The 27,614-nt window shown below is 45.3% G+C and overlaps 1 protein-coding gene across 1 annotated transcript in view; it reads left to right on the forward strand.

The window, feature by feature from the left end:
- The window catches only part of PIP5K1C (phosphatidylinositol-4-phosphate 5-kinase type 1 gamma), a 476,610-nt gene that overhangs the window by 336,296 nt on the left and 112,700 nt on the right, over nt 1-27,614 (forward strand). The gene's annotated exons all lie outside the window — the stretch shown is intronic.

Genomic DNA, 27,614 nt, shown 5'->3' on the forward strand with positions numbered 1-27,614 from the left:
TAGGTGGTCCAAACAAATTGTTCCACCCAAAAGTGCAAGTTCCGCTTTAAGGACTCCTCTTTCCACATTTGGCATCTCATTTTTTTGGGGGGGAGTGGGTACCTAATGTAGCACTACTTCCGAAGGGGGCTAATGGTTACGAGTTCCCCTTGGGCTACCATTAGCAACAATAGAACATTCTGGCATTTTCATAAGGGTTTTACCTCAGACAAGAATCAGTCCAGTATCTTTGGTTTTTATGTTTTATTTGGAACTTGGATAGGAGAAGGGATGAGGGGAATACTCCAACTGAATAGAACTATGCATAATAGGCAGGGACAACTTGAATAAATGCTGGTTAACGCTGAGTAACGCTGAAATTGAACTATTCACGGCTAGGCCGCTGCTTCATTTTGCCCTTGGCTGGGAAAAGCTTTGCTAAAGCTTCCTGAGGTAAACTCTATCCTGCGGCAAGCTGTACTCTGAGGTAGACTGTCCTGCTGAACAACTTCAGGGCCCTTCCTGGCGCCCTCTTTATCCCCATCTTCAGGGTTCAACTACTTGGCACCCCCTTTACAGTAACACTCTGAGTGAGCTGGCTCCTTGATCCCCTGACCTCTCTGGAGTGGTCTCCTCTCCTAGGCAGACCCCTGAGCAGATCCCTCAGTACTCACGATACTTTTTTTCCCAAAGTCTTCTGCCCAACAGATCCACTGGTCAGCACACTGGATCCTCTGCAGCCCAGCTCCACTCCTGGTCCCTAGGCCGACCGCCTGGACCACCTTCCTCACTCTGCAGGAGGAGAGACAGCTGTCCACCTCCTGGGACTTTGCTCCCGCCAAAAGACACCCAGTCACATGCCCCCTCCGGATTTATTTCTAATCCCCTGGTGTGCTATTGGTTTGGTTTCCTCCACTGTCCAACAAGCTCCCTTATTGGATACAGTGGGGAGACTCCCTTAGACCCAATAAATCACACCTGAGAACATGTGACAGGCCAAACTGACAGATCAGGCTCTCCTGATAAGCAGAAAGAGCCACTCTATGCATTTGCCAAGCACCTACCTATGAGAGTGCTACATCCACCCCCCCCCCCCAACAAAATGAGCCACGTCCCGCTGGCCCTGGGGCAGCCGCCCCCTACAAAAATTCTGCCAAAAATCCAGGAGTATCTCACTAACTTGGAAAAAGGGGAAAAGGGAGAAAAAAAGAATGAATGTACAAATAATTTACGTGAAAAAAAATATATATGCACACATCTGCTGTACAAATTTACATATGGAGTCCATTTTAAGAGAATGCACCCCCCGCCAAACAAACTCTGTTTGGTGGGTACTCAAAAAGAAATTTACTCATATACATCCTGACTTACTACCTCTAGACTGGTGTCATCTGGAAAGGAAAAGGTTAGGCATTTACACAGAATTATACAGTGTAGCTATCTCATATCTTGCCAATGATGGGAAGACCCTCCCCGCAGGGTCGACTGTCCCATTCTAATCCCTGACTTCTCTGCGATCCAGCCTTTACACGACGTCCCACGTTAATCCTTGTAGGTGAGTCTGTTCCCTACCACTGACTACATAATGCAGAGTCCATAAAGAAGAGTGTATGCAGCATCTCCTTGCTGTGGTCCAACAGCACTCTCCTTGGTCTGAAACAGGATAGGTCACTGGAGCCTGAATGACCCATAGTCCTGCCAAGTCAGGGATAGCTTCTTTGGGGGCCTCTGGCACCAGAGCACCCCCCACCAAACTTCCTGGATGCACCGTCCAATCCTGTAACGGCCACCCGCATAGTTCAACTGTGGCGCAATGGCCTAAGGAAAGTCTCACCGAAACTGCAACAGCATTTGTAATCCAATGATCATCGGCCCAAAGGATCTATGAGGTTGGAGATCCTCTTTTTTTAACATGACCCTGGCCTAGTGGCCCAATGTGTCTGTAGAACAGCAATGTGGGTCAATCTCAATTTCTGGAGAGGGAATGACACTGAGTTTAATTTTATAGGCATGCTTGGCAGTCCCAGCCCACTTCTGCAGGATTATAAGGGGAAATGGGTAATGAAAAACCCAACTAACGTTGTTTGTTCTTTGGTTAAGCTAGCCAGCTATTTTTTTTTTCTGCAAGATAGTCTCTCCTCAGATATAATAATCTGGATGAGGGATTCTCACCAGGTTTCCTTGACTATCTCTGATTCGGACCGACCTAGCCTGGTCTGATCCGTCTGGGCGGCGGACCTCCACTCGGTCCAAGTAGATAGACTGCCCAAAATTCCACTGAGTTTTCACTGACTTTAATTTTTCCCAGAGGTCTGCTCTGGTGGAGTTCCTGTGAGGCTTAGGGATAAACAGAAAGTCCCAGATGGCTTAATCACACCAAGACTCTCTTCTTGCCTCTATTTCTAGCATAATCTACCACGGAGCATAGGGGTAATCGTACCCATATTCCATAGCAACCTTCCTATGCAGCCACCGCTGCATCCTTGAAAATCTGGGAAGGGTTTTCTAGTTCCCTCTCCCTGCTAGAGAAAATGGGGTCTATTCACGCCTGATGAGAGAGCTGTAGACCTCGTATTGATCCCGAGCCCGGGCATAGTTCGTGGGTGGGGTTAGGTCTGGGACCCTACTACCATAGGCCTCACAGAACCCCAGACTCTGGGTCAGCTCACCTTTCACCACAGAGTCCTTGGTTTCCTCATGAGGCGCCTCTACTGTGTCAGGACATGGCAGACTGCTCCGAGCCTCAGATCCCCAGTCCCATTCAGTCTTATCCTCCAATTTCCAATTGTCAATCCCTTCCTCAATGGATCCAAATCGGTTTTGGAAGCTTGGAGACCTCTCATTGATGGCCCCAGCCTCCTCCTCTCTACTCACACTTACTGAAGGAGCCCCGACTGCCGCCGGCCATCTTTCCTCCCTAATGGGGATGGGAGCAGACCTTGTCCCTGCTGCGGTGACCTTTGGTGCATAAAGTGGCCACTTTCCGGTCTGCACTACTTGCATGCATCCCTTTTCTGGCAATCGGGTTTCTCTTGCTGCACAGGCTAAACCACTGCCAGGTCGCATGGCCTCCAGCTGCATCAGCACCCTGACGACTCCTCTCCCACCTCCGCAGAGAGGTCCGACTCCAGAATTGACATGACCCAAGTGACCTCTATAAAGAGCTCTTGTGTTCAAATGAGTGAGTCTTCTTCATAAAAGTGCCAAGTGATTTCACACAGTGCTCCCCTCTCCAAGAAATTCATTCAAGGCTTTTCAATATCGTTGTTTGTGTAAGTGTAACTTTTAATTTTTTCAATAAAACTGCTGGAAGGTACCTCACTATGGAGATTCTTTTTTTCATTATGGGGGGAGCCTTCTGAACAGCGAGGAAAGGATACCTTAGCCACGTACCTTGTTTAATTGAGAGTGACCTGGAGTGATTAGGAGTGTTTACAAGCCAGAGTTTTCAGCGTGGATGGCTGTGACAGGCATATTACCCTCATACGTCTGGTGAGTGAGGGATCAAGAGGGGAGCACTGAGTGAAATCACTTGGCACTTTTATGAAGAAGATTCACTTATTTGAACACAAGAGCAATTTATAGAAGAATTTAAGCAAGGAATTTTGAACATACAACCATTAAATTAAAAGACTTTTTACTGGATATATTTGTTTATTTATTTATTAGTATATGTTGCACAGTTCATATAAACTATTAATTTTGCACATGCACACTTTATTATTATAGAATTGAAATATTTTTTGCTTGATGGATTTACTAATTTGCATATGTTGCACAGTATATTGCACTTGGTGTTATATGAGCAATTGATTTAGCACGTATACACTTTATCCATAGTATTTAGCACCTTATATTTAAGGGATTGATTTAGCACTAGTAGACTTTATTATTTATTAAAATATTATTTTGAGCAGCGCTGACACTTATATTTATTATCATTCTAGAAGTAACCCCTTCTTGTCTAGCTGCAGCTCTTTAAATTATTTAATTTATTTAATTTATATCACCATAAGTGCAGGTACTCAAATTAGCAAGTGACTTCTGTCTCCCACGACATATACAGCTGTCAGGGCTGACCTTCACTCTTCTATGCCTGCAGCAGCAGATAGCCACAGTGCCCACACTGGCTCCATGCCCGCACACGCATGGTCACACACTGGGGACATACCAGGCCTAAGTGCTCCACGCCTCCTCCGGTGCACAGCGCCAGTCCTCCATCGGGCACCATCCGCACTCCTGTATCCCACAGGACAGTCCCTTTCGGCTCTCTGGTCTGCTCCCGGGTCTGCCCAGCAGGTTCTCCGCCAGCAGGTGAAACGTTCACTGGTGCACACTTTCTCTCCCCGGTAATCTCCATGTTGCTTCTCCTCACACGTGCTCCCTCTCAGCCACACCCAAAGGAGGACATAATTTATGGACTTCACTTGTCACTCCTGATTAGCTGGGCGTGAACGATGTCTCCACCCACATTCCTTGTTTGGCGGTGGCTCCTCCTGCTAGGCAGAACTGTTCAGCGCGCGCTTTCCCGCACGGTGCAGTAACCCCTCCAATGCTGCTCTCTCTCATCTCAGCCAACATGGAAGTTACTGCAAAGCGGACCATGTCCCTCGCCAGACATGCATCCACTCTTCTTGCCCGCCCACTGGGACAGTCATAAACCCTGGTGTGCTATTGGTTAGGTTTCCTCCACTGTCCAACAAGCTCCCTTAATAGATACAGTATGGAGACTTCCTAAGACCCAATGAATCACACCTGAGAACATGTGACAGGCCAAACTAACACATCAGGCTGTCCTGATAAGCAGAAAGAGCCACTCTATGCATTTGCCTAGCACCTACCTATGAGGGTGCTACATCAATTTTGACAGGTACCCAGCTCCCACGTCAGTTCGGGCTGCCTAGGTTACTCGAGCAGAAGTTATCCTCACCCCTTCCCTCCCTGCAATCTTCTTGGACACTTCACAGGTCTCAGAAGATGGCCCGGTCATTTAGGAGACACAGCGCGACTCACACCTGGCTGTGAAGGCTGCAAGCTGTCACAGCTGGGTGCCCACACTTGTGATGCCAGGGAGAGGCGAGGGAGAGAACCGAGGGTTCAGGCGGCTGCATTGCTGGATCGTGGGACAGGTGAGTGTTTGTTTATTAAAAGTCAGCAGCTACACTTTTTGTCCGCGGGTACACTGCTTCTTTTGGTGTCACAGCGGTGCACGGGGGGGGGTTTAAAAAATCCTTTATGGTCATGAAGCCTGAGGAGCTTGTTTCACCACCCGATCCACTCCTGGAAGCTGCGGAACCCTCTGGGTCTCAGTCTGCCCTGGCAGCCATGATGGCAGCCCTGCAGTCACTAGTAGCCAAAGTAGATATGGCCCTGCAAAGGAGACCTGGCAAAAAGCGCCCCCCACCTTCACCTGTATCCTCTGCTTTCTCAGATTCTGAGGTGGATTTGGCCGCTGTGGACGAGTCAGCCCACTGGGTCTGCGTCCACGCACGCTGAGAGCTCTAATAGTGAGGATGAGTCCTCCCCCTCTGCAGCCGCACATGAAAAAGTGCTGGTGGAGGCCCTGATTGTGTCAGTGCAGGAAACTTTAAAGTTGGAGGACTACTGCTACTGCTGAATCGGCAACGCCGGTGCAGTTTGGCACCTGCAAGTCTTCCAAGGTGAACAAGGCGTTTCCCTTTCCTGCCTATTTTGGCGAGATTGTCACTAGTCAGTGGGGTTCCGCGAAATGCATTGTTGGTTTGCTAGAAGATATCCCTTTGAGGAGTCTCTTCTGAAGAAACTAACGGTTCCACCATCGGTGGACTCTCAGGTTTCCAGGCTAAATATGGCCACACTTTTGCTGGTGGAAGATTCCCCATCTTTTAAAGACCCTGTGGACAAAAGAGCTGAGGCTCTGGTCTGGTACCTCTTTACCGTGGCCGATTCAATTTTAGGACCGGTGTTTGCTCTCACCTTGGTATCCCAGACCTTAACGGAATGGGCTAAGATTTTGCGCCAGGACCTGGAGGGGAGTCAACACCCTTCTGGGCTGGGGGACCTGGCGGATCAGTTGATCGAAAGATTACAGTATATTTGTGATGCATCCCTGGATGCGGCTCCCTTGACCAGCAGGGTTTCTGTGATGGCGGTGATCCTTCGCCGCATGATCTGGTTGAAGTACTGGTCAGCTGACCAGGCTTCTAAAAAGGTGCTGTCTGATCTTCCTTTTGTAGGCGACCGTCTGTTCGGTGCCCCTATGGAAGAGATCATTAAGGGTCTAATGGGAGGTAAGAGTACATTACTTCGGCAGGCTGCTAAGGGCTAGGAACCTAGATGTAAGCCATGTCCCTTCTTTGCAGCTCAAAAACAGCCTTTTCATCTGGCTGGCCCGCAAGAAAGGGGCTCAAGATCCACCGGTAACTTTGCGGGAGGCTCCAAGAGGCCCTGGAACTGGTAAGTCCAAAGCAGGCACTTCTGGTTCAGCAGACAAGCCTTCCCCAGCCTGAAAGGGGCACTCTCACCCGAGATCTGCTGGCCTTTATCGATCTCAAGGACACTTATCTTCATATTCCAATATATGTCGGGCATCAGCATTTTCTTCATTTTGCCATGAGCGAGGAGCACATTCAATTCTTGGCGTTACCCTTTTGTCTCGCTTCAGCTCCTCGAGTGTTCACAAAGGTTTTGGCCCCAATGTTGGCCTTGTTACGGCAGAAGGGGATCGCAGTACTGGATTATCTGGACAATCTACTTTTCTCGAGCAAAGTCTTCCTCGGCTCTAGAAGCCGATTTGGACATTACGGTTCGGGTGGACACTGAATTTTCAGAAATTAACACTGTCTCCATCCACAAAGCTGGACTAGTTGGGTCTGACGCTGGATTCAGCATTAGCCTGGGTGTTTCTTTCAGACAAAACTTCTGAAGCTACAGGATGCGGTTTGGCTACTGTTGTCCAATTATCGATCGTCACTCAGGAATTGCTGGATCTGATGGTATCCACCTTCGAAGTGGTTCCGTTTGCACAGTTCCACACCAGATCTTTGCAAAGGTAGATTCTGATCAAATGGAACAAGGATCCGCTGTCACTGGAAAATCACATTCTGTTGAGTCGGGGTTCAAGGGAATCTCTCCTATGGGGGCTCCGTTCCCCGGCTCTACGTCTTGGAAAATCATTTCTCCACCTGTATTGGACTGTAATCACCACGGATGCCACTCTGTCTGAATGGGGAGGTGTCTTGGGAGAGTGTTCGGCCCAAGGTGTCTGGACTCGGGAAGAGTTCAGGTTGCCGATCAACATCCTGGAAATTCGGGCAATCAGACTTTGTCTGTCTCAATGGACGGATCGTCTGCAGGGACACCCTGTGCGGATACAATCGGACAATGCTACGGCTGTGGCATATGTCAATCATCAGGGGGGCACAAAGAGTGCACTGGCGACCCGAGAAGTGGCTGGCATCTTGAGGTGGGCAGAACGATATGTTTCGGCCCTCACTGCTTTGCCCATTCCGGAGAGTAGGGAATTGGCAAACGGACTATTTCAGTCGGCAGACGTTGGTTTAGAGAGAGTGGTCTCTTCACCCGGAGGTTTTTCATCAACTGTGTCTTCGGTGGGGGACCCCTAATGTGGACCTGCTGGCTTCCCATGTCAACAGAAAGGTGCAGAGGTTCGTGTCAAGGTCTTGGGTCTTGGGATCCTCTGGCCGACGCAGCAGATGCCCTGGCGGCCCCTTGGGGTCAGTATTGTCTGATTTACACCTTTCCTCCAATACAACTTCTGTTGAGACTGCTACGCAGAATCGAGGTAGAAGGGATTCCAGTCATTCTGGTGGCACCAGACTGGCCTTGCCAGTGTTGATACACAGGCCTGGTAAGGCTGGTAGCAGACGTCCCTCTGAAACTTCCTCTAAGGGAAGATCTTCTGTCTCAGGGATCAATCTTCCACCCTGCTTTACGGTCACTGGCTTTAACGGCATGGCTATTGAAAGCCAGGTGCTGAAAGACAGAGGGCTGTTGGAGTCTGTGATTTCTACGCTGTTGAAGGCTAGGAATTCTACTTTCAGGAAGGTTTATCATCAAATTTGGAAGGCGTACATTACTTTGTGTGAGTCGCAGAGGGTTTCTCCTTGCTCCTTTTCTGTGTCTCAACTGTTGGAGTTTCTACAATTGGGTGTAGATTTCCGCCTTGGCAATTTTTTTTACAAAGACCATTGGCGGCGAAGTCCTTGGTTCACATTTTTTTTGCAGGGAGTTCGCCATCTGGCTCCTCAGGTGCGATCCCTGGTACCTCTGTGGGATCTCATTTTGGGTCTGTTGGTGCTTGAAAGGCCTCCCTTTGAAAATATTCGAGAAATTTGTTTGCTTACTCTGTCGCAGAAGGTGGCTTTCTTGGTAGACTTTACTTCCACGCGTCGCGTGTCGGAGTTGGCTGCGTTGTTCTGTCAGTCACCTTACCTGGTGATTCATAGGGACAAAGTGGTGTTGCGACCCTGTCAGGCGTTCCTTCCTAAGTTTGTCTCGGGGTTTAATTTGAATGAAGACATTGTGCTACAGTCCCTATGTCCTAAGCCTACACATCCTAAGGGAATTGCTTTGCATTCTTTAGATGTGGTTAGGGCAATTCGGGTGTACCTGGCGGTGACTGAACCGATCAGGATATCCGATTCTTTGTTTGTGCTTACGGATGGACCATTTCCAAGTGGATCAGGTCGACGGTGGTGCAGGTACTCTGTTCAGGTTCAGGTTCAATTCAGGTCAGGTTCTTTCCCTGTAAAAGCGCATTCTATGAGGGCGCTTAGTGCCTCCTGTGCCTTCCGTCATCAGGCGTCAGTAGTTCAGGTGTGCAAGGCAGCTACGTGGTCGTCTGTACACACATTTACAAAGTTTTATAAGGTGGATGTACTTACATCTTTGGATGCAGCGTTTGGCCGCAAAGTTTTTTAGGCTGCGGTTGCGGAGGCTTCCGCTTCTTGAGGGTGAAAATTTTTCATGGTGGTGAGCTCCTGTTGTTACCTAGTTGGCTATGTTTAACCTTGTTGGGAATTCTGCATTTGCTGTGTTTTTTCCCACTCCTCATGTTGAAATTGCTTTGGGACATCCCAATGGTCTGAAGACTTAAAGCTGTGTCTGTCAGTGAACGAAAGAGAAAACTGGATTTTTATCTTACTGTAAAATTCTTTTCTCTGAGGTTCACTGACAGACACAGCACCCGCCCCTGTGTTGGGGTTGAGTTATTTGTTCTTCTGACACTGCTTGTTACAAACTGAAGTCCTACAGCAGGAAGTGATGGTATACCCTCTGGGACTGCCCCAGGGGAGTAACCCAAAAGGTTTCCGCCTAGTCCTACTCCTAGAGAGCGAGAGCATAAGCCCAATGGTCTGAAAACTTGAAGCTGTGTCTGTCAGTGAACCTCAGAAAAAAGGATTTTACGGTAAGACAAAAATCCAGTTCTTCTCATGCAGGCCCTGTCATGTCATCTGCTATCGCTGTTATGTTTATCTTTCAGACCTTACCAGAATGGACTTTTATTGCTAGTGTCTCACCTTCAATTCTCATTTCTATATGGAACACTGTGTGCTTTTCCCCTCAGCTTTACATTATCATGTCGGTGGTTAACTGACGTTATCCATCTCACCTCCTAAAAGGATTTTTTTGTCAGTTTAACATACAAAGAACTTTCTGGCTGAAATGTTGGTCTGCATAACAGCATTTAAAAAAAACTCTGCTATTATGCTATTAGCTAGGAATATTATTTTTAATAAATGTATTCATTTACCACATCAAAAATGTCTTTATTCAAACTCAAAAGTTCCAAATGGAATCCACAAGGTCTGTCAACAGCTCCCTCCATCAGGGAGACTTTCTAGCCTCTGTAGACATTAGAAAATATATTCAGTAATTGCATGACCTCATTATCTTTATTGCACAGTACAGGACATAAGAATTATTGATTACTGGGACTGTCCCCCCATTGTATCTGTATAACCCTGCCCAACTCCATGAGGCTATAGTTGTTCGCCAGTGTCCTTAGGTGATGGACCTCTTCTTTTGGAGATTGTCCTGTTTTTCACCAGGTTTAGTTTCCTTCTATGACTGACATGTCTATCAAAATCTGACTGCTTATGGCCTTATGATTCACTAGCACTTTCTGGATCAATTACCGTTAGTGTATACCTTGGGAACAATACCTAGACTCCTTGGCAGCGGTGCCAAGCCTGTAATGTTTGCTTCAGGCACGAGATCCTATGTTAAGCGAATAACTTGGTACATGGAACAATAGGTGTAGGTAGCACACAGTTTGTGGTCCATTCCTATCACACCCAGAACCTGAAGACTCCTTAATGGGTATGCCCATCATGATGGACCCTGGATGGGGCCAGCAACATATAAAAAGTAAAGCTGAGATTCTCTGCTTTTTATACCAATTCCTAGCTATACATGTTTTGTAGGGTCTTTACATGCATCTGTAGTACATACTACATTATATTGATTTATCCTACAAGATACAAGTGGTAGGCATAGAAGCATGTTTGAAGGCACAGGTTATGGGGTAATCTACACTTTCTGTGGTTTAGTTTTTTCCCTAGTTATTCTTGTCTTCATTCAGTCCTGTAGGTAATGTTATAATGTTTACCTCTCTGGCTATGCACAAAGTGCTTATAAGACTCCTAACTGAGCACTTTTAGACTGCCATTTTCTGATGACAAGCTGTTTGAAATCTCATCTGTTGCCTTATACCTGAGTACCCCTTACAAGGGAAGCTCCTCACCTAGCAATGGCAGGATCTTGGGAGCAAGAGCATTTGGGATAATAGTGTAAATTGCACTGGAGGCCCTACAGAAGTTCATCTTAGGTTGATAGCTGTTCCCTTGTTCCGGTGCAAGGTCTTACACTGACACTGCTCCAGTCCACTGAGTCGGGGTTCCTCACAGTACAATGCTTGGTCTTTGTGATCTTATTCCAAAGACTGCTAGCCTCCCTTTCCTTGGTCAAGACGTTTGTATAAGGTGTCTCATGTGGCTCCTGTAACTCTGTGGGATCCAAACTTGGTTTGGATCAACTTTTGAACCTATTAAGAGATACTTCCCTTTCCATTTTCGCTCACAGGTTTGTGTTCCTTACTGCTCCTTATACTGAATCCTAGAACCTCATATGCTCCTAAGGTAGTTTCAGCCTTTCTGCTCAACCAGGATAATAATCTTCCGTCTTTCTTGCTGGCTGCAGTACATGGGAGAATTTCCCTTCACTCCCTGGATGTAGTTCATGCTCTACGGATTTACTCACAGCCACTGCTTCCATTAGTCCTGGTAGTCCCTGTAAAGAGGAGCCAGCTTCTCCTTTCTCCATTTCTGATTGGATCAGACAGATCATTATTAAAGCTTATGGTCCTAAGGAACATCTTTTTCTTCTGCCAGATCAGTGATTGCCACGCTTGTAGACACGAGGCAGCTGTTTCCCAAAATGGCAAAACCACCATCTGTTCTCCTATTCCCACATTCTCCTAAGTTTCACCAAGTGCATGTTCAGACTTCGTCTGATGCAAGCTTTTAGGCAGCTCTTGGGTTGCACCTGCCCTTCTTTTCACTCTGTTTAGTTATTTGAGCCTGTTTACATTTTCTTTGCTGTGTTGCCCACCCCTCCATTAGACTGTTTTTGGATGTCAAAATTGTATCCGAATGACTGCTGGTCCCTTAATGGATGAAAAACAAAACTGGATTTATGTACTGTCGTGGAAAATAAATAGGCTTGTACTGAAAAGTACAAGTGCTCCGCTCTTTTACATAACGATTTACCAAGCACTCGGCGATAAAGAAAGGAACAAACGCGCTGGGTCATTTCGATGCCATCTGCCAGGTCTCTCTCCATTGGATATGTATGTGTGTGCATGTGTATGTGTATAAGAGCTAGTGTTTGTGTGTGAGAGTTTATGTGTCTCTTCATGGACGAATGATGTGTTAGCTGCTGTTATGTGAGCTGTTATGTGAGCTTGTGTCTGTGTGTGTGTGTGTGAGAGTGTCAGTGTGTGTGTGTGTGTGTGCCTCCTTCTGAGTTCTGATGTGTTCTGTTGTGTTCTGAGCAGGGCTTGTTTATTTACATCAAGTGGACAAAAGGAAGTTACAGGGAGTGGCTTCACAACCACCAATCACAGAAAGTACAATGGGCAGGGCTTATGTACAAACACAGCCATGTGCAGAGATGGCAGAAATGGCTGCCATCTTATCACTAACAAGTCTTTCAATGACTGTTAAAGCAATAATCACTGTAAATATCGATTATCAGTAAAACTTGACACTGGGAGACATTATGACTATTTAAACTAAAGAAAATGTCCACAATCAAAATTTCCACAACAGTCCCTCCTCTTTGTCATATGCTCCCATGTGTCCCTTGATGAATCTTCTTCTTCTTCCAAATAAACAGAACAGTTCTTCTCACGATAAAAACAATCCATTTCAAAAAGTTTATAAAAAGAAAAAGATAACGGGTAAAAACAATCCATCGAAAGGAAACGACACTTGGGTTCCGTTCTTCGGGAGATGACTTCAGAGGGAGGGCATGAGATGATGGGATGCGTTGACCAGCGGTCGGGCTGGAGTCCTTGGCGTCGGATGCAGGGGCGGAATCTTGGGGCGTCTCGTCTCAGCAATCAGGACGAGGTCATCTGCTCGATCTTTGGTGACTCGGTTGACCAGAAAACAGGACCATATAGGAGGAATAGAAATAAGAACAACATAAGTATATATACTTCTATTTCCTTCAACCAAGATCCAATGGAGAACAAAAAAATCCCCAGAACCTCCCAAAGCATTAAAAGGATTCCAACCCTCGTTAGCTATAGCTCTGGCTCTGCCTTGCAATGAAGTTACCTTATCCATATGGGCTTGGACCTTATCACTGGTGTTTGCTATCCCGGAACAGCAGTCTTCCCCTACAGAAACCCCCCTTGGAAGCTAACAGAAAATCTAGTACCATTTTCTCCTACAGTAAAAAACACCCGGAGTTTCATTGGTGAGGTTCACCGTTATACCTGTCTTACAGGTTGTAGATCCTACAAATCTAGTTCCAGTGCCAAAACTAAAATTAAAGCCCAGCCGTGGACTACCTGATTGTCCCGATACCCAAATTGTATTGACCAGAAAAGAACAGGAGCCAGAGCTAACATTAAAACTGAAACTGATGTTACCCTCCAGGAATGTGTCATTAAATTCTGTGCACAAGTGTCTCTCGGTTGTCTTCATGATGATACGAATGTCTGCCATTGCTGGGGTGTAATAGCTAGGTGGGGGTTTGGAGCACACCCAGCCATTAGACCTGTTTGCCGTCTTGGCCAGCTGAAAATGCATTACCCTTGCTAAAACACACTTGCTAAATATGTAAATAAAAAACGATACTCCTCATTATCATTCTTGGATGGAGTTGAGCAGCTTTTTGCAGTGGTTGGCATGGATCCAGAACCTCAAGGAAGTCGGTGTTGTCAGCTGAACCTGGTAATTCCTCCGCTCCAATCCCGTCCCTTGCTTGGACAGAATGTACACCGGTTATCGTGTCAGGGTCCGGGAGAGAATCCCGAACCCTATGATGGACCTTTTGGAGCTCCCGTTGCCAGGACTGCACCCACCCCGTCAGCTGAGAATGTAAAAATGACAGCTGCTGAGGAAAGCACAATCCAGGCTCTGGTTGACTCCCAAACAAAACTTTGTAGGGTGATAACCCATGGGGCATTCCTGTTGGGGTAAAGAGCAATGAGAAAACATTCGAGCCGTGGCTCTTTCTATTCAGCCGTTCAACCTTACCGCTAATCCCTGAAGCGCCGTACATACCTCTAAAAAGATCTGACCAGTGAAGTGTGATCCGCGATCTGACTCGATCGTTCCAGGCAGCCCCCTTGCGACAAACTATCTCAGACAGGATCTTTTTCGTAGTGGCAGTGGCAATGGCATTGTGCACAGACCAAGCCTCTGGACACCCAGAAAACATATCCGGGCAGACCAAGACACGCTCGTTCCCCGGCAAAGTGATATAGTCTATCTGAATGCGCTAAAAGGGATATTCCGGTTTGGGTGGGTGCCTTCTCGACTGCGGTAGTAAAGCCAGGGCCAATCCAATGCTCCTCCACCTATGCACACATAACCATCTTTGACTGGTGCCCAAGGTAATGAGTCGAGTGGGCCGTCACTGGAAAAAGGGATCTGGGTAAACACCATTTACCATCAAGACCCCAGATGTCATCTGGACCCTGTGTAGCCCCCAAAACCATCCATCTCCTCTTTTCCTGCACTTCCGCTTGGGACTGCAGCTTCTTTACACATCAGAGGGGATGGCTAGCATTAGGGTCTCTGTCACCGGGCTCAGAGCACCTTCCTTAGCAGCTCTATCTGCCAAGGCATTTCCATTGGCTTCCATAGTCGTCTCAGTAGTATGAGCCTTTACCTTCAGAATGGTTTTCACATGTGGCAAGCAAAAGGCAATGAACAGCTCTATTAACTACGCACGTTTCACCGACCTACCCAAACTAGTCAAGAACCCCCTTGCCTTCCAGACAGGACTACAATCATGTGCCAGTCCAAAAAGCGTATCCTGAATCTGTATAGAAATTGATCCCCTGATCTCTATGTCTGGGGTGTAGTACCTGGAACCATCGACAAAAAGGTTAGCAACTGGAATGGGGGTCTCATTCACTGGACTGACAGCCGCTGATTGCCACTCCATCAAAGAAAGACAATCGTGTTGTCCCTACTAAAGTTGGAAATTGATGAGAGAAAGAGAGAGAGAAAAAGAGAAAGAAAGCGAGATAAAGTTTTGAAAATTACCATTTTTCTGCACGGCCTTCTCCCCCCTTCTCTTCCTCCTTAACAGGAAGAAGAGACGCAGGGTTCCAAAATAGTGCATCGTTTAAGGTTACGAGGACTTTGGGGGTCCTTCAATGTCTGTATTCTCTGAGTGGTTAGATGTTGGGTACCTAGAGAAATGCAATGACCTAAAAAAAACAAGCTTCTCCTTGCAAAGCTGGCCTAGCCTGCAATAGAGAGGTTCAGTCACTGACACTGTCTGGCCTGAGAGACCTACAGTGGGAGTTGTCTTCCCTGGAAGGGGAACCTTGCCTCTAGGTTTTTGAGATCTTAAAACCGTGTTGGCTGCATCGGTGTCAGCGAGGCAAGGGAGGGGATATTTTAATTCCTCTAGGATGTGAGCTGACACCGGTTTATCAACGCCCTATGATAAGTCATAGTCGTTTCTAACCATACCTACCTTTGAATTTTCCGGATCCTCCGGAATAAATTGCCACTTACCCCACGGACCAGCCGGGTTGGTAGGACAATTATGCCTGATGTACCCTGACTTTCCACATCCATAGCAGACCTGTTAAAAGAACTTCTAGTTTGCCACAGTGTTAGAAGGAGAGGGTTCAGCTGTTATGACAGGCTGTTGAGAGATAAGAGACACTGTGAGGTGGGAGGGTGTTACCAGTACCAAAGTCTGCACCGTGAACTGAAGAAAACGGAGATTAAAGTGCAGAGACAGTGACAGGTTCAGTGTCAGCGGATCTGGCTCGTCTCTGTAAAGTTAGCCCAGGAAGAGCTTCCTCCACTTCTCTCACCAGATCGCTGGGCTCGGCTATCTCATCAGACCAAGTGTACATAATGCGGTTCTTCCGGACTGAACCCGCCTCATGCACGCCTTGCTGATTGACCATAATAGATCTCTGAATCCACAATTGTGCTACACTTTGCATCTCTGTCGCCTGGAGCCTAGTTCTGAATTCAATAACGAACTCCTCCCATCTCCAGACATCAAAAACACCTTCCAAAAAGGGATGTACCAACTGTTTCCCTTGGTTATTCCCCTTCCTGAGGGGTCTCATGGCCCGAGCCCCAAACTCAGACTTCATGTACCGCGAAACTGTTTGGCTAACCTGGGGGACCTGTGTTACCCCCCATTGCATGGATAAACCATTAACCATGACGATTCGAATCGCTTTCTTTGCACCTGGTTTAGGAGCAACGCTGTCAGGTGCCAACTTTGACAGTGTTGGCCTACTTCCGGAATCCCGCGCCGGTCAGCTAGAAGAAGTCAACCCGGTGGCTTCGTACGGCTATACAGCTCATCAACCCCCACACGTTCCCCAACTTCCGTTTTTTTTTACACGGCCTAATGTGGGGCGGGTTTCGGTATCTACTCCTCACACGTTGAAGGCTGAAACAAGCGTGTCGCAATCACCCGTTTCACGTAGACGGCTCAAAGTACACACGTTCGTTTCGACCTAACCCGTGCAGCCAAACAACCCCCGAAAGTACAATGAAAGTCCTCCCTATACAAACCTTGGCTTCAGTCTATTCCTTGATGTTGCATTAAAAATTTAAATTAAGATGCCGGTAACTGATTGCACACTGGAAGATATAACCTCTCTACCTAAAATCCAACCTGCAGTACCGAAAACTACCTCTGTGAGAAACCACCGCTCAGTACAAAACAACCCTGAAAACTGCAGTCACTCCACAATGTACTCTTATCATTGGAAAAAAAAAAACTTAGTTACAACAAAAATGAGACAAAATACACCACAAAAACAGCTTAACCAAAAAGTTACAAAACAAAAAAAAATAGTTACCCCTGAAAAACAGACAAAAACACAAACACAAAAACTGATGGGTTGGATATGTATATATCTGTGCTAAATATGAACAAAAAGCTGAACAAAGCTAGCTAGAAAAACAACTGCCTAGATGCCAGATTTCAATCAAAATGAAAAAAAACATTACTTTTAAACTGAAATACAGTGCAAAAATAACATCACAAAGTTGCCTTTTAAAACTACCAAAAAAAGAGAAAAATGTTTTAAAGCTCAAAATAGCATTTCAGCCACATAAGTCTCAACTCCATTTAACAAAATGGCTGCCAAGCACATGGTCTACACAAAGGAAATGACATCACAAAATGGCTGCCATCCGAGCACATGGTCTACACAAAGGAAATTACATCACAAAATGGCTGCCATCCGAGCACATGGCCCACACAAAAGAGTTGCACAAAACAAAGAGTTTGAGCAACCATGTGCTTCTTTGTACACAACAACAAAAGACAGGAAAAACAGGTTTTACAGCTGTATTCAGAGACAATAGCTATCCTGGTGGAAATGCTGGTTTTGGGGCTGCACAATACAATCTGCTACTTAAAAACAGAAACTCAGTCCAAAACTGTCTGCTATATGCTCAATTCAAACATCAGAGTCCAAAGCAAAAACCCAGTTTCACTAATAAACGAGTTCCCGCCAAAAACCAATCCAGCACACACACCAAACAATCTGCGGAATATATTGTTATCTCATCGAACAAAGCTGATATTACAACAGATGTTACAAGGCAATATTTAACACATATATCACAACCCCAGGATGTATTAACTGAGAAACTAACAGACCTGATCCCTAGCCACAAATATTAATAGAAATAACCCCATCGTTATATAAAAGAGCGAACGCTGCAAATGAAAAGGTTCTTTTGCTAAGCTTTTGTTTCTAGCTTCCACAGCGGACAAAGAAAGTAAGCCTTGGTTTAGAACAACAAATTTTCAAAAACTGAAATGAAACGTCTTACCACAAAAGCCGGCTTTTTTGGCTAACCTGACTCACTTTTCTGGACTCACTTCCCTCCTGTTTTCCGCTGTGAAGCTAGGAACTGTTAGGGCTACCAAGCTCGCCATATGTCGTGGAAAATAAATAGGCTTGTACTGAAAAGTTACATAACGATTTACCAAGCACTCGGCGATAAAGAAAGGAACAAACGCGCTGGGTCATTTCGATGCCATCTGCCAGGTCTCTCTCCATTGGATATGTATGTGTGTGCATGTGTATGTGTATAAGAGCTAGTGTTTGTGTGTGAGAGTTTATGTGTCTCTTCATGGATGAATGATGTGTTAGCTGCTGTTATGTGAGCTGTTATGTGAGCTTGTGTCTGTGTGTGTGTGTGTGTGTGTGTGTGAGAGTGTCAGTGTGTGTGTGTGTGTGTGTGTGCCTCCTTCTGAGTTCTGATGTGTTCTGTTGTGTTCTGAGCAGGGCTTGTTTATTTACATCAAGTGGACAAAAGGAAGTTACAGGGAGTGGCTTCACAACCACCAATCACAGAAAGTACAATGGGCAGGGCTTATGTACAAACACAGCCATGTGCAGAGATGGCAGAAATGGCTGCCATCTTATCACTAACATGTCTTTCAATGACTGTTAAAGCAATAATCACTGTAAATATCGATTATCAGTAAAACTTGACACTGGGAGACATTATGACTATTTAAACTAAAGAAAATGTCCACAATCAAAATTTCCACAACAGTACAAACCATAAAATCCATGTTTTGATGTTCTTTAGGAGACATAGGTCCTGCCAGTCTTTTTTTTGTGATCTGCTCCCAAGTACTGCTTTTTCAACAAAACCAAAGCATACTTGGGAGTAAGTGGGGTTATATCTGGCTGGCATCAGCTTTATAGTTTGCCTATTGCCAGTTCCTCCTGAAGGTGACAGTATAACCCGTTCAAATAAGAATAGATACAAATTCTGTGCCCCTATATTGAAAAGTATTTTACAGTATGTACAAAAAATGCATTTTTTTTTTTTGTTAGAGGATAGAATGGTGAAAAGTTAGAATAACTGCCAGGTTTATTGCTGGTAAAACAAAAACGGACAGGGGTTTTAACCCTTCTCTCCTCTATCCAAAATGAAAAAAAGTTTTGGCTTCAGATATGCTTAAATGTTCCATTTGTTTGTCCAAGGCGTTCATCTATTAACAGTGTTCAGATTAGCTATTGGACACTGCAAAAACATGTTGTAGCTATCATATTTATAAAATGGAACACAATAAAAACATGTACAGTAAACCCCCCTCCATTGCGGGGGTTACGTTCCGGACCCAGCCGCGAAAAGTGAAATTCCGCGAAATAGAAAAACCCTATTAAAATGCATTGTAGGCATGATTTTTTTACTGTCACTGTACGTGTAAAAGCATTTTAAGGTCTTTAAACACACTTTTAAAACAATAGAAACTCATTTAAACACATAAAAGATACTGAGAGACATAGCAAGAGCTATGAAAAACACAAAAATATTTCATTTTTAATGATTTATATAGTAAAATAACATTACAAAAAAAAACGCGAATTACCGGGACCGCAAAAACTGAACCGCGATGGAGCTGGGGATTACTGTTAAAAAGTCATGTTAAAAGGGCTGTGTTTTTGTCCAGGAAGAGACACTAGCTAAATGTTTTTTTGCTAGATACTCTCTACAAACTAAATAATACACATCAGCAGTAGTAGAAATGGAACAATAGTCACTCCAGTATGGTATCATATACACTATAAATAACATTAAATTGGCCATAAACCTCTGAAATGAATAATGAACAAAGCATATCCTTCTATAGTATGTATTTGCCTTGATCCAAAGAACCTAGTGTGTCTTCTGTCTGCTCAATCATTTCTTGGCTATCTCCATAAGTCACTTCTGACATCAAACTATAACAGGAGACAGCCCCATGCCTGTCTCAAGCACGCACAATAGGTAATTGACAGCCTCAGCTGTTTCCCTGTGAGGCTGTGTAGAGGGGGTTGTGTCCTTTCCCTCAATGCAGGTCTAAAATTACACTCGGCTCTGTGCTGTATGCTGTGCATAAGTGACATCAAATCCCCACCTCCTGCCTTCTGAAACTCAGAAATACTGTGTAAACTGTGTGCTTTGGGAGGTTGTAGAGAACACAGTGCTGCAGATAAACAGGTACAACTTACGTATGTAGGAGGATTTGTTTCATCTGCTTTTATCACCTGAGGCTAGTTACTTTAAAGAGCAAATGTAATGGTTTGCAAACAGTTTAACCCTATATACTATCACATGACACTTTCAGTGCTATTTATAGAAATGCTATATTTTTTAAAGGACAGATTGCATGTATTACCTACCACTGTTTGCTAACCTTTAAAACAGAAAATTATTCTCTAACAGCGGTTAGCAGCTGTTCACTGTCAACCACAACACTAAAGCTGCGTAGAGTTTCAGAGCTTCTTAAAAGCTGATAAAACAAACCAGAGTAAAAATACAATAATTGTAACACTTTCTATTAAATATATTTATAGCACATAATATTGTGCAGAACCAAAAAAACCCGCACTACCATACAACTCAAAAGCAATCACTTGATCCAATAAATAAGATTAAAAAAATAAATAATAAAAATGCATTGCCGCTAAACCACTGCCATGTGTTCCCACACCAATATATATTGTTTATATCAAAAGTGCAGCACAACAATAAAAAATGACATATTTTTTACAGTATATAAATAATACATTAAAAAAAACAGCAATTTATATATTTTTCTTTTTAAGAAAGTTTATGTTTATTTATCTTTACTCACTATCGCTAGCTAGTGTCAGGGGGATCCTCCTGGTGAACTACAAGCGACAGCCGGGCTGAGGTTTCGCACTGGATAATCTAGATCCTTACGGTGTCCCAGCCTGGCCAACGAGCTTGAGCAGGTTGTGGTCCGCCCAGGCCTCGCCACGATGGAGCCCCGGTTAATGGGAATGAGCCTGCGAGCACATACCTCGTCAGGACGCATCGACCTGGAACACCCTGAGTTTCAGCGTACCCCTCTTTGGCTGGCAGCACCCCCACTCAGGGTGTGAGGCGAGCTGTGTCGAAGCAGAGCCCACCCGGTCCATGGTATGGTGAGTGATGCGACAAGCCCCGTGTCCCTAGGACAGATTTCTGACAGGGAGATGTGGTCCCACTCCAAGGGATAACAGGGCTGTGTTTCTCTGAAAGATCCCCCTGGCCTATCAGGACAGGCCCTGCCCTCCCTGCTTCCGCTGGGGGCGCTATAGGTGCGGGTGCAGAAGTTTCGGATGGAATCCATTTGGTCGGTGGTGTCATCTTTAAATCAAGGGGATTTTCTGGCCTCTATCGATTTAAAAGATGCATATCTGCACATCCCTATTTACGAGGGTCATCAGCGGTATCTTCATTTCGCAGTGGCGGAGGAGCACTTTCACATCCTTTTGGGAAGACAGTCATGCAGACCAATTTGATGCAGTATGCAGCGTATGGTCTGAGCACTGACAGGCTGACCCCCCCACCCCTTCAACCTCTGCAGCAATGCTGGCAGCACTCATACGTCTATTTCCCAAAGACAACCTCTGGACATGATGCTGAGCATGTGCACTCAACTTGTTTGGTCAACCATGGCGAGGCCTGTTCTGAGTGGAACCTGTCCTGTTAAACTGTATGGTCTTGGCCACCATGCTACAGCTCAGTTTCAGGGTCTTGGCAACCTTCTTATAGCCTAGGTCATCTTTATGTGGAGCAACAATTCTTTTTTTCAGATCCTCAGAGAGTTCTTTGCCATGAGGTGCCATGTTGAACTTGCAGTGACCAGTATGAGAGAGTGAGAGCGATAACACCAAATTTACCACACCTGCTCCCCATTCACACCTGAGACCTTGTAACACTAACGAGTCATATGAGACTGGGGAGGAAAAATAGCTAATTGGGCCGAATTTGGACGTTTTACCTTGGGGATGAACTCACTTTTGTTGCCAGCAGTTGAGACATTAATGGCTGTGTGTTGAGTTATTTTGAGAAAACAGCAAATTTACACTGTTATACAAGCTATACACTCACTTTTTTACATTGTAGCAAAGTGTCATTTCTTTAGTGTTGTCACATGAAAAGATATAATAAGATATTTACAAAAATGTGAGGGATGTACTCACTTTTGTGAGATACTATGTGTATGTATATATATATATATATATATATATATATATATATATATATATAGTCAGGTGAGCAACATCATCACTTAGCGACGCCCAGGCAGCAGGCAAGTGATGATGCAAACAGTTTATAAGAAACAGCAGTCTGCACTTGTCCAAGATGGCTGTCAACAGAAAGGCAAGGTAAGACCTTGACAGAACCCTCCCCTCAATGGCCCCTCCTCCGCAGAGCAAAAAAGGTTTCTAAGGAAAGCGAGCGTGGAAAGCGTGGAGAATGGCGAGAGCATGAACATCAGTGGCGGGAACCCAGGAGCACTCCTCAGGACCATAACTCTTCCAGTGCACAAGATATTGAACCTGACCTCGGAACAGACAAGAATCCAAGTTGCTGCTAACCTCATACTACTCATGATTGCCCACAGGAATGGGATGCAAAAAGGCCCAACAAAACGGGTGCCAGTTTAGGAGTGGGCACCCTGAGGTTGAAATTATGGGTCAACAACCACACCCTCTCCCTGACATGGTACGAAGGAGCAGATAAACGTCTCGGGTCTGCCTGGAGCCTCTTGAATCTGCACCCAAGAGGAACAGAGGGCACGAAGATCATCCTCCACAGCCGGGATGTCCTGTGGAGAGAGTGGCCCATAATTGGCCATGAATGGAGACATTCCTAAAGATGAGTTTATGGCAGAGTTCCTGGAAAACTCTGCCCATGGTAGCAGATCAACCTAATTGTCCTGATGGTCAGAGATATAACAGCAAAGAAATTGATCCAGAGCTTGGTTGGAGCTAAGCAAGTGTCTCCACTCCTTGAGAGCCAGGATAATGGCCATGAGCTCTCTGTCTCCAATCTCGTAGTTGCATTCAACTGGAGACAGCTTCTTGGAGTAGAACCCACAAGGAAGTAAGGGTCCATCAGGTGTCTGACCCAGAGACAGGAGGGCACCTACTTCTGTCTCAGACGCATCCACCTCTAGGACAAAGGGCAAACCAGGATTGGGATAAGACAGAGTGGGAGCCAAAGGGAAAGCAGACTTGAGGGCCTCAAAGCTTGGATAGCAGCAGGCATCCAATTGTTTGGATCGCTGCCCTTCTTAGTCGGATCTAAGATAGGTTTGACCAAAGAGGAAAAGTTCCTGATGAATTTCCGATAGTAGTTAGCAAACCCAAGGACATGCTGAATGGAACGGAGACCACTAGGGTGAGGCCATTGTAGAACAGGCAAAACCTTCTGAGGGTCCATGGAGAACCCTTTAGCAGAAATGATGTAGCCCAAGAAGGCAACCTGAGACAGGTGGAATTCACATTTCTCAAGCTGACAGAAAAGCCCATTCTCACGCAACCGTTGCAGCACTTGCCTGACATCCAGGTAGTGTGATTCAATGGAGTCTGAGTAAATTAAGATGTCGTCCAAATAGTCTACCACGCATTGCTTCAACATATCAGTTGAAACTAGTCATCCCAGCCACGTCATGCACAGAGGAACACGGAGAACAGAAGACTGCTAGCAGTGATGCATCTTGGAGCACAAACACGAGGACAAGGGCTGCAAGCCAGCAGGTGATACAGTATATATAGTCAGGTGTGCAACATCATCACTCAGCGATGCCCAGGCAGCAGGCAAGTGATGATGCAAACAGAGTTTATAAGAGACAGCAGTCGGCACATGTCCAAGATGGCTGCCAACAGGAAGGCAAGGTAAGACCTTGACACACTTCTGCCAACCCCCTGGCCTATATGCCCAAGGAACTGCCCTAGTTTTTTTTTAAAGTGCTGTAAACTCTGAAGGCGGAGGAAGCCACAGAGAGCTAGGCAAACTGAATCATCTTGACCCTTCAGGGAGAACTAACCCTATGCCAATACAGTGACACTTTCCGTGACCCACTTGGGACACCAAGTGGTTATCCTCCCTTGAAAGCCCCAATTCATCCCAGGTAGTCCTAAAGGGATGAACCAGATTGAGTTCCTTTCATATTTCCTTTGTTTCATCATCTGGAAAGGCAGGAATAGTTGTTTCACCTGGAATGTAGTTAAGACTTGGGTAAAAAGCCAGTTGGTCAAAAGGCCTAAATAAGACATTTTCTCTTGTTTTTTTTTTTTTATAAAAAGCACATAATCCTGATACCCTGACTTTGGAAGCAGTCTAATGGAACCTTACAGAATACTGACTTTAGTTTAAACTGAAAAAGAGTAAGAGATAAAAAGACCTTCAGGACAAAAGATAGATCCCACTGGGGAAAGAATTGTGGTCTAATTCACTGCAGGATTTAAAAAGAAAAAAACAAAAAAAATACCGAACTAGAGAATTAAGTACCCATTGCCATAGGATGTAGGGTCTTTATTGAGTTGTATGCCACGTCATTCTCTAACCCATTTGGTGGCATGCATGAAAATTTAAACCTGAATTAATTCCAATTCTTCACTGGAGAAGGCTGCCACCTGCGATGATAAGTTGAAAGTCTTAATTTCTGGATTTTGCATTATGGACCCCATTATGCCCTCTGGCAACATAAAATAACAGGTACCACATTTCAAATCATAAAACAGTGCTGCGCCAGATATAAACAGCGGAAAAAAAAAGATATGATATGAAATACATATACATACACATTTATCTAAAGTGACTCAGTGAATTAATAATAAAATAAACAGTGTAAAAGTATGTGATACAAAATTTCATAAACATATAGTAGATTTAAGCTAACTTAGTGTCATAATCCACCATCCGTGCTCAGTGTTCCTCCGCAACCTGTGCTATCCAGTCTCTCACCTCACATTCTGATCCCTGTTTCACCAGTGGGTCAGAATAAGCAATTCCCCTTTGGGATAATTGCAGTCTGATGGGGCTCTCTGGTGGTATGTCATAGACAGTTTCCAAGCTCTCAGTGTCAATCCACAATATGTCAGGGAATAGAAGGCACCATCTGGTGCTCTCTATTTAAGATCATTAATTTATTAAAAAAGTATCAAATAACTCACAAGTAAAACACTATAAGCAGTGCGGGCTGTTAAAATGTGCAGTGTATTGGCCGCGATGTTACACTGACAGGTTCCGCCCCTGTACACGTTACGTCATGCGTTGACTTCCTCGGTAGGGTCAATATAAGTGGAACTGGGAAAAACATCTTCTAGAGCTGATGAATGAGCATCTCATTGTCGAAGAAAAAGAAATTGAAGTCATCTATCTCACCGCTTGACCCTTGCCAGCACAGGCATGATGAAGGATAGGAAGTCCACGCACAGCATACATCCCAGGACTCAGAAGGATAGGCGTGACGAACAATGATCCAGTAGACTCTACTGGAAGTTGACTTTACTGAAAATCCAAAAGCTACTCTTGAGTGTCCTGCAGGCTAGAGCATTCTCTATCAGCAGCACTCCGGCGTAGCTATCAGCAGGATGTCACTGAGGAAATGAATGCCTTAAGGATCATATATCCTGAGCATTGCCATAAAGATTGATAGTACCAACAAAAAGGTTCTGCCAGGACCAAAAGGCATACCATGAACTAGGACAATTACCCCCCCCCCCCGGTACATGCGACACAAGAGGGAGTAAATACTCGCGCTCCAACCCCTGCATCTGTATCAGAAAAATGCCCTGAGCCACAAATAACTCCTTTAAACTGAACACTTTGACAGATTGGTTGAGCATGGGAGCTCTGGCAAGGCACAGGAACTGCTGCAGGGATGAGAACATTAGCTATCATTGATGCCCATAAAGCCAGAAAGTGTCCCAGGGTAAGGGAGGCATTGCAAATATTGAATACTCTCTATCAAAGCACTAGAGCTTGAAAATGCAGAACATGTATTGGTCTCCATGGACTTAGAGTGGTGGTGTACTGTTTCCCAACAGCACTGGGGCAGCTTAATCCAAAACCTCCAGAAGACAAGTGAAGACCATCAGTGTTCTCCTCCACTCATGGTGAACTTCATCTGCCCTAAGAAAAAGGACTAATAGCAGTGAAGCCACAGGCTGCACATAAAGTGCCAGCTTATCTGGTTGGCTGTACCCTGCCAACAGAAGTAGCCTGCTCTCTTTTGTGGGAGGCTTCCTGCCTTATGTAGCAACAGTATTGCAAAGCAGCCTGAGCTATTTGCAAACACTGGACTTGGCTATGGTAACTTCACCTAGGGTTCACAACCACCTTGTGGCTATAAATAGTGGACAGGAGAGCCTCTGTCTACCTCTTTAGGGCACTGTTGACACATTCTCCATCCTGACAACACAGCCTCCCAGCATTTCTTTGTGGCTAAGCATAATCAGAGGGAGATCCTTGGTCTACCTCTTTAAGGTATTGTTGACACACCCTCCATACTGACAACGCAGCCTCTTAGCACCTCATTGTGGCTAAGCATAATGAGAGGGAGATCCTCTGTCTGCTTCTTTAAGGCATTGTTGACACATTCTCGATCCTAACAAAGCAGCCTCACAGCACTTAATTGTGGCTAAGCACAATGAGAGGGAGATCCTCTGTCTGCCTCTTTAAGGTAGCTCTAACACACTTCTCTGGCCAGCACACATACATTTCCACGCAAGACCAAGCCAAACAGGCCCCCACTAGCAGCCACCTGAAAATAGCACAGGAAAAAATCTCTGCGGACCAAGATGAGCTTCTGCTAGGATGGTGAGCCGATCAAGTCTTTTGGAAGATATCTAGGTGACGCGACCTAGACCAAGTCATCGCTCATGGATGACACGAGAAGTCTATTCGGAGCAACAAACTGACGAAAATGTATTCCGACCTGGTCTCTTCGGCATGCAGCACTCTTTTAAAAAATAAAATAAAAATAAAAGTAAAAGGTAAATAAAACATAATTTCCTTTCCTAAAAATCTTCCGTGCCTTGAGGCTGGTGGCAAGGCTTTAGATCATCCTAAAATAAACTCATAATACCCCATGCTCCTGCATAGACCCCGGCATAGCATTCACAGTGTAGCATAGCTGGGGACACCACAGGGAAGGAGACACAGGCGAAGTAGACAAGGCTAGGCATGTACAGTACTCACAGTGACTCAGGCTGTACACAGTGCAGTGGCAGCAAAGGGAGAAGGAAGCCATCTGCACAATTTGGAGGAGGCTTCCACTGATCCAAAGCATCCAGATGGCTCCATAGCAACCAGAGGAAGCCCAGGCCAGTCCCTTCTCTCCACCAGCCAATCGGACCGTGACACTGCAATGTAACGTACCCCAGCACCAAAGGTACCCAACGTCGTGGGAGATTTACAGCCCACAAGAGGGGGTATTCTTGCCCAGAAGAGGCTGAACCTGGGAAGGCTACAAGGAAAGGTAAAACTTTTTGGTTTTTTTTTTAGGTGTCCGGAGCGAGGACAAAAAAAGGTAATTTCCTATGGGAGACAGCCGCACTTTATAGGCTAGTTAGAGGTTGTGCTAGAGTGGTCAAAGGGGCGGAGCTGACCCATAGTAGGCTGACATGAGAAGGTCCAGGAAAAATGTTTGCGTGGTCCAAAGGCGCGTAGCAATATTTCAGAGCTATATACTGTGTTCGTGGACCAGGGTTCTTAACTCTTTTACCAACTACCTTTGGAGACAGACCTGGGGGAGACTATAGATGAGAATGCTTGGTCCCAGTGGTCAACCATGGTGCATAAAGGAATTCTCAACACTTCCCTGGTGGAGGCAAATTACAAAGTCTTGTCCCAATAGTATCTTGTTCCGGCACAGTTATTTAAAACATACCCCAAAGTATCACCCCTATGCTTCAGGGGGTGTGGCCAGGAGGGCAATATGCTCCATATTTGGTGAACATGCACAAAAGTACATTTTGGACAATAATAATTAATTTGGTATACTCGGTGAGTGGGCTGAATATTCCCAACAACGTTAAGACAGCATTATTTTTTGATATATCGAGTGAGATACCCAAAAATCTCAGG

The sequence above is a fragment of the Pelophylax lessonae genome (assembly GCF_965119305.1).
Source record: "Pelophylax lessonae genome assembly, chromosome: 1".
Lineage (NCBI taxonomy): Eukaryota > Metazoa > Chordata > Amphibia > Anura > Ranidae > Pelophylax > Pelophylax lessonae.